Source organism: Mixophyes fleayi, chromosome 7, assembly GCF_038048845.1.
Source record: "Mixophyes fleayi isolate aMixFle1 chromosome 7, aMixFle1.hap1, whole genome shotgun sequence".
Classification (NCBI taxonomy): domain Eukaryota; kingdom Metazoa; phylum Chordata; class Amphibia; order Anura; family Limnodynastidae; genus Mixophyes; species Mixophyes fleayi.
Window position 1 is genome coordinate 129,170,101 of NC_134408.1, and position 12,372 is coordinate 129,182,472.

The following is a 12,372-nucleotide window of genomic DNA, read 5'->3' on the forward strand; positions in this document are numbered from 1 at the left end:
AGCCTAGCGGCGTGTGTTAGTGTGTGTGTGTGTGTGTGGAAAAAACTATTTTCTCAGAAAGGGCTCATCCAATTGACCTGAAATTTGGTATACTGACATTATTTGACAAAAAAATTATAATAGTGAAGTAAGTTAACTTCCATCATCCCCCCTTCCCCCGTGGGAGGGGCAGTAAAGGCTAAATTTACCAGTTGAGGGCTCAAACTCTTGACCGTGTGGGTATTTATTTACCAGAGCCTGTGTTTGGTCATGGACATTTGTATGTTGCATTTTCACGAGTACGGAGAAGCAGTGATGTGAAAGTGCAGGTTATGAATACTGCCCTTCAAGGAAGACTGATTGAGCACAGCGATAAGGTGTTTAGCAGAAACGTTGTGTATCGAGAGGTTTTAGGACAGTAAGACGATGGAGATTAAGGATGTGGCGATGAAGATGAAGGATGAGGTGATGGAGAAGAATGATGAGGTGGTGACATGTGGACAAAACCACGTTAAAAAAGGGCGCTTACGTCGGGAAGTAACGCTCTTCCCCTGAGGAGGCCTGGCCTAGCCCCAAATGCATGACAATAACCTTTTTAACACCTTAAGTAGCTTGATTTGACTAGAATGCATGAGTATTATGCACGGGTTAACTTGTATACAATATCCCGTGCCAACAGAACACAGGTAAATATTTTTTTTTTTATAAAACTATTAATACTACAATCATTCATAAAAATATATGTACTTTTTTATTTTATTTTTTTACATTTTTTACATGAAATACATAAATGAGGATGCTCTTATTGCCTTCTGTACATAAAATGCATTTTTACAATTTCTCTTGCCTGCAAACACATGTTCTGGCATGCATATGTGTAGTCATCACTAGCAGACTGCATTTACAACTATAGCTGGTGCAGGTGATACAGCTAAATAGAAAACGTACCTAAGAGATGCCCAGAGCTTGAATCAGACGAAATATGCATGTGCTCGACCTCACCCCTTACTGTACATTGCATACGTGCGTCCTCCCCTTCTCACCCCCCATCAAGTCGTAGGCAGTCATTTGTGTGTGGACATGAGTTGAATGCAATTGCGTTCACTGGGGTAAAGTCAATTTCTGAGCTTGCACAGCGCAAGATACATCACGCATCAAGAATGATGTCCGAAGATGTGTCAGGCCCTTAGTCCATAAGTTTGTAGCCTTCAAAAGGAAGATCTATGTGTGTCACTAGCTGGTATTGGCGCAACTGAACAGGGAGGCGCGGAGTCTAACGTACACCCGATATTCACTAGGGACCCCGCACGTTGGTTTGGACTTAGCTGCAGAGGGTATACAGGTCACAGTTCTCCAAGGCAGTGACCGGTGTACCGACAGTAGTAGACAGGCGTAGTCAGGCAATCCAGGTCAGAGCCAACTGAGCGGTGCAGTACACAGGGAGGATCCAGAGAGAAGTCAGGTCAAGCCAAATAGTCCAACCAGCCGGGCAGCGAGTTACCAAAATGAAACACAGGAGAATAGTAACAGGAAACTGAGTCAGAACCGAAGAACACTGCATTAGAAGTTCAGGAAACGCTGGAGCAGGAGTGAACCAATACTCTGGCACTAGACATGTGTCAGAGGCTGCTTTATATACCATAAGGTGCCTCCTGATTGGGTTAGGGAGATTTTGGCGGTCAGACTTGCTGACTGCCGACAGGTGAGCGGAGATAGCATCCCGCTGCTAGGCAACAGGACGCGGCTGCCGAGAAGGTGCAGGCGTCTGTCTCCTGCAACAAGTGTCAGTGCGGAGACGGCGCCTGACAATGTGAATGACATGGTCACCCATGTTTTGGCCCAAACCCAGTGCTTTGCCCCTTGCTTAGGGGGATATTTCATAGATAAAGACAGTTAGTTTTTTAATTTCCAAAACTCATCCCTTAACATTTGTCTGCATTAGATTCTTCATGTCTGCAAACCATTATGCAAAGCATGCATAGTGCATGTAGTAAATTATACACATGGAAAGTACACATGGTACTTGTACCATGTAAATAAATATTGACTTGATTAGGGGTGTACCTACCCCTTCTGTCACCTGAACCACCCCCTTTCTGCCACTACAAGACATACACCCTACAACCTCCATTAATGTGCTTCTAACACTAAAAAGAGAAAACGCATAGTGATTAAATAAAGACAGCCCCAACGACATGTTTTAACCTTCCTAACCTTGCAAATATTGATTTCACAATCCACTAAGTACCATGAGTATGCACAATGTTAACAAATGCATACATTCCCATTTATAATATTACCAAGGAACCTCAAATGTGCTAATTTATGCCCATTTGTGCTAAATGAGATCTTCTGCACCGCACTACTTTTTACAAGTGTAAATAATTCCTATATTGTCTGTTTACAAAGCAACGCAGAACAAAATCTCTCTGCATCTCCTGTTGAATGTGGTACTGCAGCTGTTGCGTTTTTTTGGGGAGGCTTAAATACCCCAAGCAATAATAGCATTAAATCATATTTAATAAATAAACTGATTAGTATTTTGGCCGGTCTTTTATGAAAGTTCAAAATGTGGGGTCGCAGCGTAAGCTGCACTTTGAGCTATAAAGGGACTCTTGCACTTGTTCCTCTATGCGCATTTCCAGGGGGACCTACGGTTCCGCAAAATCAGACACAGCTCCCCTTTTCCCGGAGCAGTTCCAAAACCGTGGGCTTACCCCTTCCTACGTGTAAGGCGATTTGCGCTAATAGAACTGTATTTGATGGAGTGCATTTTTTCCCCCTGTTCCTAAATGACCTCCGTTGTGACATTATCAATAATTATTTTTCCTGTTAGTTACTCTGCAAGAAATGGCACTTATCATCATTTTCATATTCAGCTATTAAAAATTCAGGTGAAGCCTATCCAGCTTATGAGACCAATTAAAAGCTGACTGATGTTTATGAAGTCGTAGGTCAAATTCATTCCATTCACACAAATGACCAATTTACAGGCACCTTTTGTAAACCGGGGGTCAGAAAATGAACATACTTTTTAAATAATATGTTTACATAAACAGAGTTTATGGGATTGAAAATCATTTATGCCTGTACATTTTAAAACATATTCTAGTTACATAAATAGAGTAAACTGTTGAACACTTTAAAAAAAAATAAATAGTTTGAACAGCTTTAATGTATTTTGGAAAAGCTGAGAATGTGATATAGGCTGGATAGTTGTTCTAGCCAATAGAGATGCAGGGATCATGATAACATGACCCAAAAATATATATTTGAAGAAGTCAATTATATTGTCAACTGTTCCCCACAGGTGGTTATTATATGGCAGTGCTGCTGAAATAAATATTATTTTCTGTTTATTTAATAGACAAGTGATATTAATATATGTATAAGCTTCTGTAAATAACATCTGTATAAATAGTGAATTCTGAGGTCATCGCTTATAATTGATGAGTTCTGATGTCATCACTTTAGTATTAATTAGGCCATTATGGGTATTATAAGGAATTATACACCTACTACTTTCAATTATTATTGATACCTTGTCTTTCTGTGGCCTTTATAAAGCACTTTGCTTCATGGTGTGTTTTTATATTGTCCATAACACTTCAGGTGCTTCAAATATCCTTATCCATATAATTTACAGTAGGGAGATATTACAACATATATAATGCTTATTTATATCTGTTAACCCACAGACAGAATGAGTACCAGAATTCTGTACTTTAAGAGATTAAAGTACTCAGTACAATCACATTAATTATGGGTCTCATAATCATTTCCAGAGGTACCAGGGGTAATTTACAACTGTTCCCTACATTAGAGTGTATCACACATCACATATTGTTAACAACAATTAGTCATGACAAAAAATAAGCTTTAGGAATAAGACCAGACTTGAATTTTTCTTTACAGAGTGATTTACATAAGCAGGAGTGGCATAGTGGCTAGTATTGCTGTCTCACAGCCCTGCGGTCATGGGTTCAATTCCAATCAGGGACCAATCTGTGTGAAGTTTGTATGTTCTTCCTGTGTATGCGAGGGTTTCCTCTGGGTGCTCCGGTTTCCTCCCACACTCCAAACAAATTGTGATAAGTCAATTGGTAAATCAATCCCCCTAGTGTCTGTGTCCGAGTGGTCGGGAGTATTGATTGTAAGCTCTACTGGGGCAAGCATGGCTTAATATGTATGTGCTATATAGATAAGTGTTAATAAAGAAAGTAATAAGAAATTAGTGTAGCAATGCATGCATTAGTTCTTTAAATGTGATTTAAAACAGAAATGGTATACTTAGTGTACCATGTGCAGCATAATGCAAGGTACAACAATAACATATATACCTGACATATGTTATGATAAATATAGGTACTTATTACAGCTGACACATCATCTGCCCCTCGTCAGTAAAGACCATAATTGCAGAGATTCCACCCTTACAAATTCAAAGTCACTGGATTATTTCCCATTTAGGAGATCCTTTTCATCAAATGCATTTATGACTATCAATATTCCTACCCCTAAGGATGTATATGTAATGGGGGGCAGATTTTGCTCCTATCCGGTCCACCACATTGTATGTAAACAACCATTTTGCCAGCTGACTGGGTTTCTGTTACCCTACCTTGTGTATTCCTATGGTAATAAAAAGGCAGCTGTAAGGGACTCTAAATAAAAAAAATCTATGCCCTCACTTGGCCGGGGCTATTAGGAACAACCTTGGTCATTATATCAATGTAGTGCCCGGCTATCCATCAAAGTGGTACCCAAAATGTGTGATCTGAGAAATTCTTATGTAATAATGCATATTGGTTATGTTATGAACACATTGTAATATGGTTATATAATCAGCTTATGTACTTAAACAGACCCAGGTGGGTCCCATGGGAGTGACAGTGTCAGGGAACGGGATACCATACCGGCTAACTCAGCTACCTGTTCACTCCTATCCTGGGAACAGGAAGTTAGCAAGGGCTTAAAAGTAGGAGGCTCTCTTCATCAATGAGTCCAAAGCTCCTCATCTCCATGAGTAAGGGACTTCTCTTTCACCGTGGACCATGACAGACCACACAAGCACCAGCCCAGCAGGCAGGAGATCAATGTGGTGCTGTTTTCCATCATTTCCCCCATTCCAATCCCTAACGGTAGCATGGCCAAAGCTAACGATCCCTATGTGGGAATATTTGAACTACTTAAAAATAAGCCTGCAAGAATCTCCCGCTGTTCCAGTTTGGGAAGAGCTTGAGTTTGGCTTCTACCAGCTCTGTTGGATGATTAATATATTGATGCAAGATGTGCTTAAACCTCAAGTTCCATCATCATTACTCCATCGAAGAAGCTTGTCGATCTCTCTGCCTGGTGAGCCTACTGGAGTATGGAGACTGGAATTTAGATCCCTACCATACTGACAGAGAGACTATTGGCCGAGTGGCCCAGGGACATGAAGAATTTACAGAGCAATAACAGCTGGGTTGGAGATTGCTACAGTTCAGCAATAAACTAATAACAGCTTGGCCAGAACACTATTAACAGCTTGGCCGGATATTCACCACCAGTTTAGCAAGGGCCAGGGACGGACTGGCCATCTGGCACTTCTGGCATTTGCCAGAAGGGCCGATGGCTGTGTGGGCCGGTCCAGTACCCTGCGCAGCGGTCATGTGAGTATTTGTATACTCACATGTTCGCGGCGCCGCAGCCCCCCCGCACTCACTTAAATTTTTTTATTTTTTTTCAAAGTCTTTTCTTTTTCTATTAGCAAAGGAGGGGGGCGGGCGGCTCCGGCGCCGCGATCATGTGAGTATACAAATACTCACATGATCGCGGCACTGGCGTCCACCCTCCCCCCCTCTTTTGTTTGCACTGAATGTCGGGTGTGACGTCATCACGTCACGCCCGTCATTCAGTGAGGAGCGGCGCCCGGAAGAAAGAAGAAAGGAGAGAAGACAGAAAAGAGAAGAAATACAGAGGTAAGTAAAAGAGAGTAGAAGCGAAGAGAGGCACACAGGAATACAGGGAGAAAGATCACACAGGAATACAGGGAGAAAAGCCACAGGGGAATAAAGGGAGAAAAGCCACAGGGGAATAAAGGGAGAAAAGCCACAGGTGAATAAAAGGAGAAAAGCCACAGGGGAATAAACGGACAAAAGCCACAGGGGAATAAAGGGGAAAAAAAACAGGGGAATAAAAGGAGAAAAGCCACAGGGGAATAAAGGGAGAAAAGCCACAGGGAAATACAGGGAGAAAAGCCACAGGGGAATAAAAGGAGAAAAGCCACAGGGGAATAAAGGGAGAAAAGCCACAGGGAAATACAGGGAGAAAAGCCACAGGGGAATAAAAGGAGAAAAGCCACAGGGGAATAAAGGGAGAAAAGCCACAGGGAGAAAAGCCACAGGGGAATAAAAGGAGAAAAGCCACAGGGGAATAAAAGGAGAAAAGCCACAGGGGAATAAAAGGAGAAAAGCCAAAGGTGAATAAAAGGAGAAAAGCCACAGGGGAATAAAGGGACAAAAGCCACAGGGGAATAAAGGGACAAAAGCCACAGGGGAATAAAGGGACAAAAGCCACAGGGGAATAAAGGGAGAAAAGCCACAGGGAAATACAGGGAGAAAAGCCACAAGGGAATAAAAGGAGAAAAGCCACAGAAAATAAAGGGAGAAAAGCCACAGGGAGAAAAGCCACAGGGGAATAAAAGGAGAAAAGCCACAGGGGAATAAAAGGAGAAAAGCCACAGGGGAATAAAAGGAGAAAAGCCAAAGGTGAATAAAAGGAGAAAAGCCACAGGGGAATAAAGGGACAAAAGCCACAGGGGAATAAAGGGACAAAAGCCACAGGGGAATAAAGGGACAAAAGCCACAGGGGATAAAGGGACAAAAGCCACAGGGGAGAAAAGGCACAGGTGAATAAAGGGAGAAAAGCCACAGGGGAAATAAGGGAGAAAAGCCACAGAGGAATGAAGAAAGGGGGGGGGGTAAAAGGGACTGGGTGATGAAGAAAGGGGGGAGATAAAAGGCACAGGAGGATGAAGAGGGGCAAAAGCAGCATGGCAGAATGTGATGAAGGGGGTAAAAGTAGCATGGAGGGCGCAGTGTGATCATAAGGGGGCACAGTATGGTGGTGATGAAGGGGCTGTTTGCAGGGAGGGTAATATGTTTATTTATTAAATGTGAATACTATTATTTTGATGTTGGGGCTGTAGTGAGGCCTAATTTTAAAACGTGGGTGCTATATTGATTTAACAGCGGTGCTGCTTGGAGTTTTCTAAATTTCATGTACCCTTTTTTTTCCAAATAGGGCCCCCAATATTCCAGGATCCAGACAAGCAGCAACTGATCTAAAGACACCAGCAGCCACAAGTCAGGTAGGAGAGAGCAGGACAGTCTGCCAACTGTCCTGAATTTAGTGGGTGACTGTATCGCTTAGTCAGGATTTGGTATGACTGCAAGGACAGTTGGGAGGTATGTCCTGCTTCACATTGTACTGCTTGTGAAGGCAGAACTGTGTGCACCTAACAGTAGTGCTCACGGTATTGCGTGTGTATTTGTTGAAAATGTGTCTAGTAACCATATTACATATAGGAGCCCCCCCTGTCTTAAGTGCCTAGGACCCCCCCCCTTTCCCCCCAAGCCTTAATCCAGCTCTGGTTAGTAGGAGGAATCTGATAGTTGCTCCCAGTCCCCGGACAGGACACAGCCTGCAGAGCAAGCCGAGGAGCTCTAACTCTCATGAGATTTATTAATCTTGTGAGACTCAGAGCTTCCCTGCTCACTCTACAGGAAGTTCTCATCCTGATGAGTGTCAGAAGCGTAGATAAGTACAGTGGACTAGGGTGTTGTAATGTGTTTCTGGGGTGGGGGTGGCGTGATGTGGGTGGGGAGGGCCTGATAAATGTAATGTTTTATTATAATGTATATATCAATGCCCCATGTCGACCACGCCTCCAACATAATGTGGCCACGCCCTTTGCGCCATCGCCGCTGCGCAGCGTCACCAACAGAGGTGGGCCTGTATGCTTCAAATGCCAGGGCTGATTTTTAGTCCCAGTCCGGCCCTGGCAAGGGCTATTAGAAAACATAGCAGTACCACTGTAGACTTGTATGTTTTAGTGAGTACCCCAGCAACTGTCGGTAGGACCGCATTTTCAGCGATAGTTTGGCCTGGGACTTAAACAGGCCGGCCCACCTGGTGATTATAGCTAATCTTATAGCGTTTAAGAAGATATATATATATGTGTGTGTGTCTGTGTTGATGGAATTCAATTGAAAGCTCTTGTGAAGACACTGATTGCAAGAAGTACTGTGCAGAAGCTGATATACCAGAATAACCTTCTCTAATTATACAGCATTGATAGATTTATAGATGTAGACGCCTATGTTTTTTTTTCATGAGGAAATAAAGTTAGCAAATGCTTTATGATTATTGATGCCTGTACAATTAGTCCGTTTACATGTTTTTTCCATAACTGATACAGTATGACAATCTACCCCCCTTATATCTTTGTTAGGAGAGATGTATGTTGCTATGACAACCTGCTTCGGTACTCACTGACGACCATGTGACCATCTTGTGTGTCAATGCAAAGTGTAGAGGAACATTTCACTGCTGTTTTGTGCGCCTGTGTATTGAACGCTGAGCTTTCATAGTCTTTGTCTGCACATTACAGGCCATGAAAAGGCAGAATTCCTGGTACACAGTGGAGTAACTATCATCTATAGCAGTGGCGGAACTACCATTGGTACAGAACATGCGGTGTAGCGGGGCCCTTGATGATAAGAAAGCGCATATGCCACTGGCCATAGGGATCTCTTTTTTTTTTACAATCCTCTTTTAACCATACATGTTCTGAATCTACTGAGACTTGTATTCTTTAGTCTTCTGTCTGCCTATATTGTAAATGAATGAATAAACAAGTGATTGTGATAAAATATCTATAGTTACCGGGAAATTCTGCCAATTGTTCATTATTCTATAGAAATCTACACTCATCATATCCATCATAATGTAGAATTTATGCTTTTGCATGAATCCAGCAAGCATAGAGAAAGCAGTAGGCTCTCAAAGGCACTGTAGCCTCATAAAATATAATTGCTTCATTATACAGAGGAATGTATGCAGGTCATAAGGGTCTATTTATTATAGGGCAAAAAGCCAAAAGGGTGTTTTCGTGGAGTTAGGGCTTCACCCTATATATCAAGGGGCCCTAAAATTTACTGAGGTTCGCCCATTCAGAATGGAGATATCTGAAGAAAACAATGAAAAATGCTTTATTTTTAGAATAAAATATTTTTTTTAATGGTTAGAAATAACAATGAGTTTCTACTATTTATTTATTTATTAAAAATAAATAAATTTGTGGAATTGAAAAGTCAAGTCCGGTCTTTCATGCGCATGCGTTAAGCGGCTAACCGGGTCACGGATGCCCATATTCTCACAGACTGGCCAGAAGAAGCACTAAGTTAACTCTTACCAATGTGGGCCAGTATTGCTGAAGCGACTGAGTATCATTAATAATTTATGGTGATAGGTGATTTTCTATTGTGACCCACAGCGGATAAGTGGAGGTAGAAAATCAGCCATATCACCACATATTAATAAATAGACCCCTTAGTGGTATATGATTTATCATACTATAGGGTATATTTACTAAACTGTGGGTTTGAAAAAGTGGAGATGCTGCCTATAGCAACCAATCAGATTCTAGCTGTCATTTTGTAGAGTGCACTAAATAAATGACAGCTAGAATCTGATTGGTTGCTATAGGCAACATCTCCACTTTTTCAAACCCGCAGTTTAGTAAATATACCCCTATGTGTGCAAATGTTTGGACATGTGCCTGCTCATTTTATCAGTCCTTTCTGGACTGACCCCATCACCAATGATGTCAACCCCACCTTCCCTCCCCACCAATGACATCACTCATACACCATGTCACCTGCCTTTGCGTTCAAGCTAGTTTACAGATGTGCTCTGGGAGAAGGTAAATATAGGAAGAGAAGAGAAACAATGTCAACTCTACTGAACTGTGAGAAAACTGACTTACTAACACCTTCATAGAAACCAGTGTTCATCTTATATCAAAAATATTTGTATACATTCATCCTAAATTTACATCTCACAAATACAATGGAAAAACAAAATATATCCTAACATTTTTCTAAGGCTCCATTTTGGAGGTGTAACCTGCATGAACTAGACAGGAGATTTACCTTGGGGCTGATCTCCTCTATAAGTCTACTCCACAGTGTCTCAGACCAGACCAGAATTGGATGTGATGACACTAAGCATTGAGTACTTCATAAATATTCATGCATCTGTCTATTATGTCAACAGTCTGACACTGTACATTTAGATTGATAAGCAGTTTAGTTATTGAATTGTAGGGGAATGGGTATTTTCAACATGATAGACCTAACGGATCTCCTTTAACGATCTTGCTTTGAAATTGTTCTTCAATGTATAATTAAAGTTTTGCGTTTCTAATTTGTCATAGATGCAGCATTTGCTGTTTAAGCAAAGAATAGTTTCATGCCTATTGAGTAATCTTTGCTCCCTGGTTTAAGATAAGCCAATTGAATATATGAATTTCATTGGCTGTGATCAGGTGCTGTGATGTCACAGCAGCTCTGGGGACCAATCAGAAGCTCCAGATGTATTTATTTACAGTCATAGATGACAAGTCTTTAACAGGTGACACAGTGACAGTGATTCATTAAAAACATTTCTTTGTAGCAATACCATGTTCAAATTTCTTCCACAGTACACTGTGATAACACATTTCTTATTAGATACTCTCTCTTATTCTCTCTCTCGCTCGCTATGTTTATGAAGATTATTGTCAGGTAGGAAAATTACTGCAATGTTATGTTTGCTGCACACTATTATAAAAATAATTTAGAGAATTCTATTTCTAAAAAAACCTGTGGTCACAAAATATATCAGCCTTTTATGGTCAGCTTTGTTGTGACCCAATTTGTGCATCCAATACTCTGTAAAATAATTAAATACATTATTTAATGCTATTATTATATAGGGAGGTTTTGAGATTTCCCCTTGCGTTTCTGTATTATATTTCACCAAGTAAGAGGGTGAGTAGTCCTACCATAGACCGATATTGTATCAAGCTTACCATTAAAAATACAAATAACCCCTAATTTCTGTGAATGCTAACATTATTAAGATATAAATTTAAAATATATATTTTGCAAAAATACAAATTTAAATACAACAGGCTATGTCGATAAATTTGATTGCACATAGTTTTAGAAATAATAAAAGTGGGATTGTATTACATCTGTATACAACTCCATAGTTCTTTTTTGCTAATTCAAGTGGAAAGACTATATTCATTATAACGGCAATACAAAATAGCATTTTGAACTATATATGCTTTATTAAATAATCATGGTCAAGTCAAATCCAGTAATCACCATTGTAAATTGAAGCTGCTGTGATATATTCTATGTTACATTGTATAAATGGTGGCAAAAATTGTTTGGACAATTTAATCTCAAATAAAAAAACAACAAACTTTTATTTAATGCCTGATTTATCAAGAAACATGTCAATATTTGTATTATTAATTATTATTATTAATATTATTATGTTGTGCCATAAACCTAGAACAATTCTGCCAAAAGATATAGTACGGTGACTATAGTCGTAGGTAAATATTTACATTTTTAAACAAAACATTCTTTATATACAATTTACTAACCTCTGCCCTAAAGTAACAAAATGATAATAATAAAAATAATAATCACTGCAAGTACAATAGATCAAATTGATGCTACACAAAGCACTGCTGTAAAAGAAATAAAGAAAAAACTACTTACTTAGACCAGATCCTTTAGTAACAACACCAGGGTACTGGTTAGCGTGACATAAAGTGATGTATTTTCAAGGATGATACCAATTGCTTAGTGTTGTCTTAGCTTAGACACAGCATTCTGCACAGAACACTGTGTATTCTGCATCAGATCTGCACTATACACAAAGCATTTCCTCCTGCGTGTGACGTCACAGCCTCTCAGTGGTCGATGCTGGCTGTCTGATCACACGGGACTTGTGTCTGAGTGAGGCAGAATCTCTGTGATTACATAGGTTTTTTTTAAATTAGAGTGGCAGGGGAAACTAATGGGAGAAGATGAACTGTGCATATGGAAAATGAGGAGCATGGCTTCAGGAAAAGCAGAGGCAAGATTTGCAAGCTGTGACATGGAAATCATAATCAAGAAACATAAAGCTAATAAATAGATGTTATCCTGGAGAAGCTGAAAATTAAATCCTAAAATTCGAATTATAATCACACTTTCAAGTGTAAATATTGTAAATGACAGTAAGTTCTTTGTTTTACATTAATGACAATGGTGTTGCAATAGAGAGTATAGAGGGAGTCGATGC

At 40.3% G+C, this 12,372-nt stretch overlaps 1 protein-coding gene across 1 annotated transcript in view; it reads right to left on the reverse strand.

Moving 5' to 3' along the window:
- Positions 1 to 11,970, reverse strand: part of CSRNP3 (cysteine and serine rich nuclear protein 3) — a 104,913-nt gene extending 92,943 nt beyond the window's left edge. Inside the window, exon 1 of the mRNA XM_075180729.1 lies at positions 11,805 to 11,970. The gene's annotated coding sequence lies outside the window, so the exon portion shown is untranslated. The remainder of the gene's footprint in view (positions 1 to 11,804) is intronic.
- Positions 11,971 to 12,372: the final 402 nt, after the last annotated feature.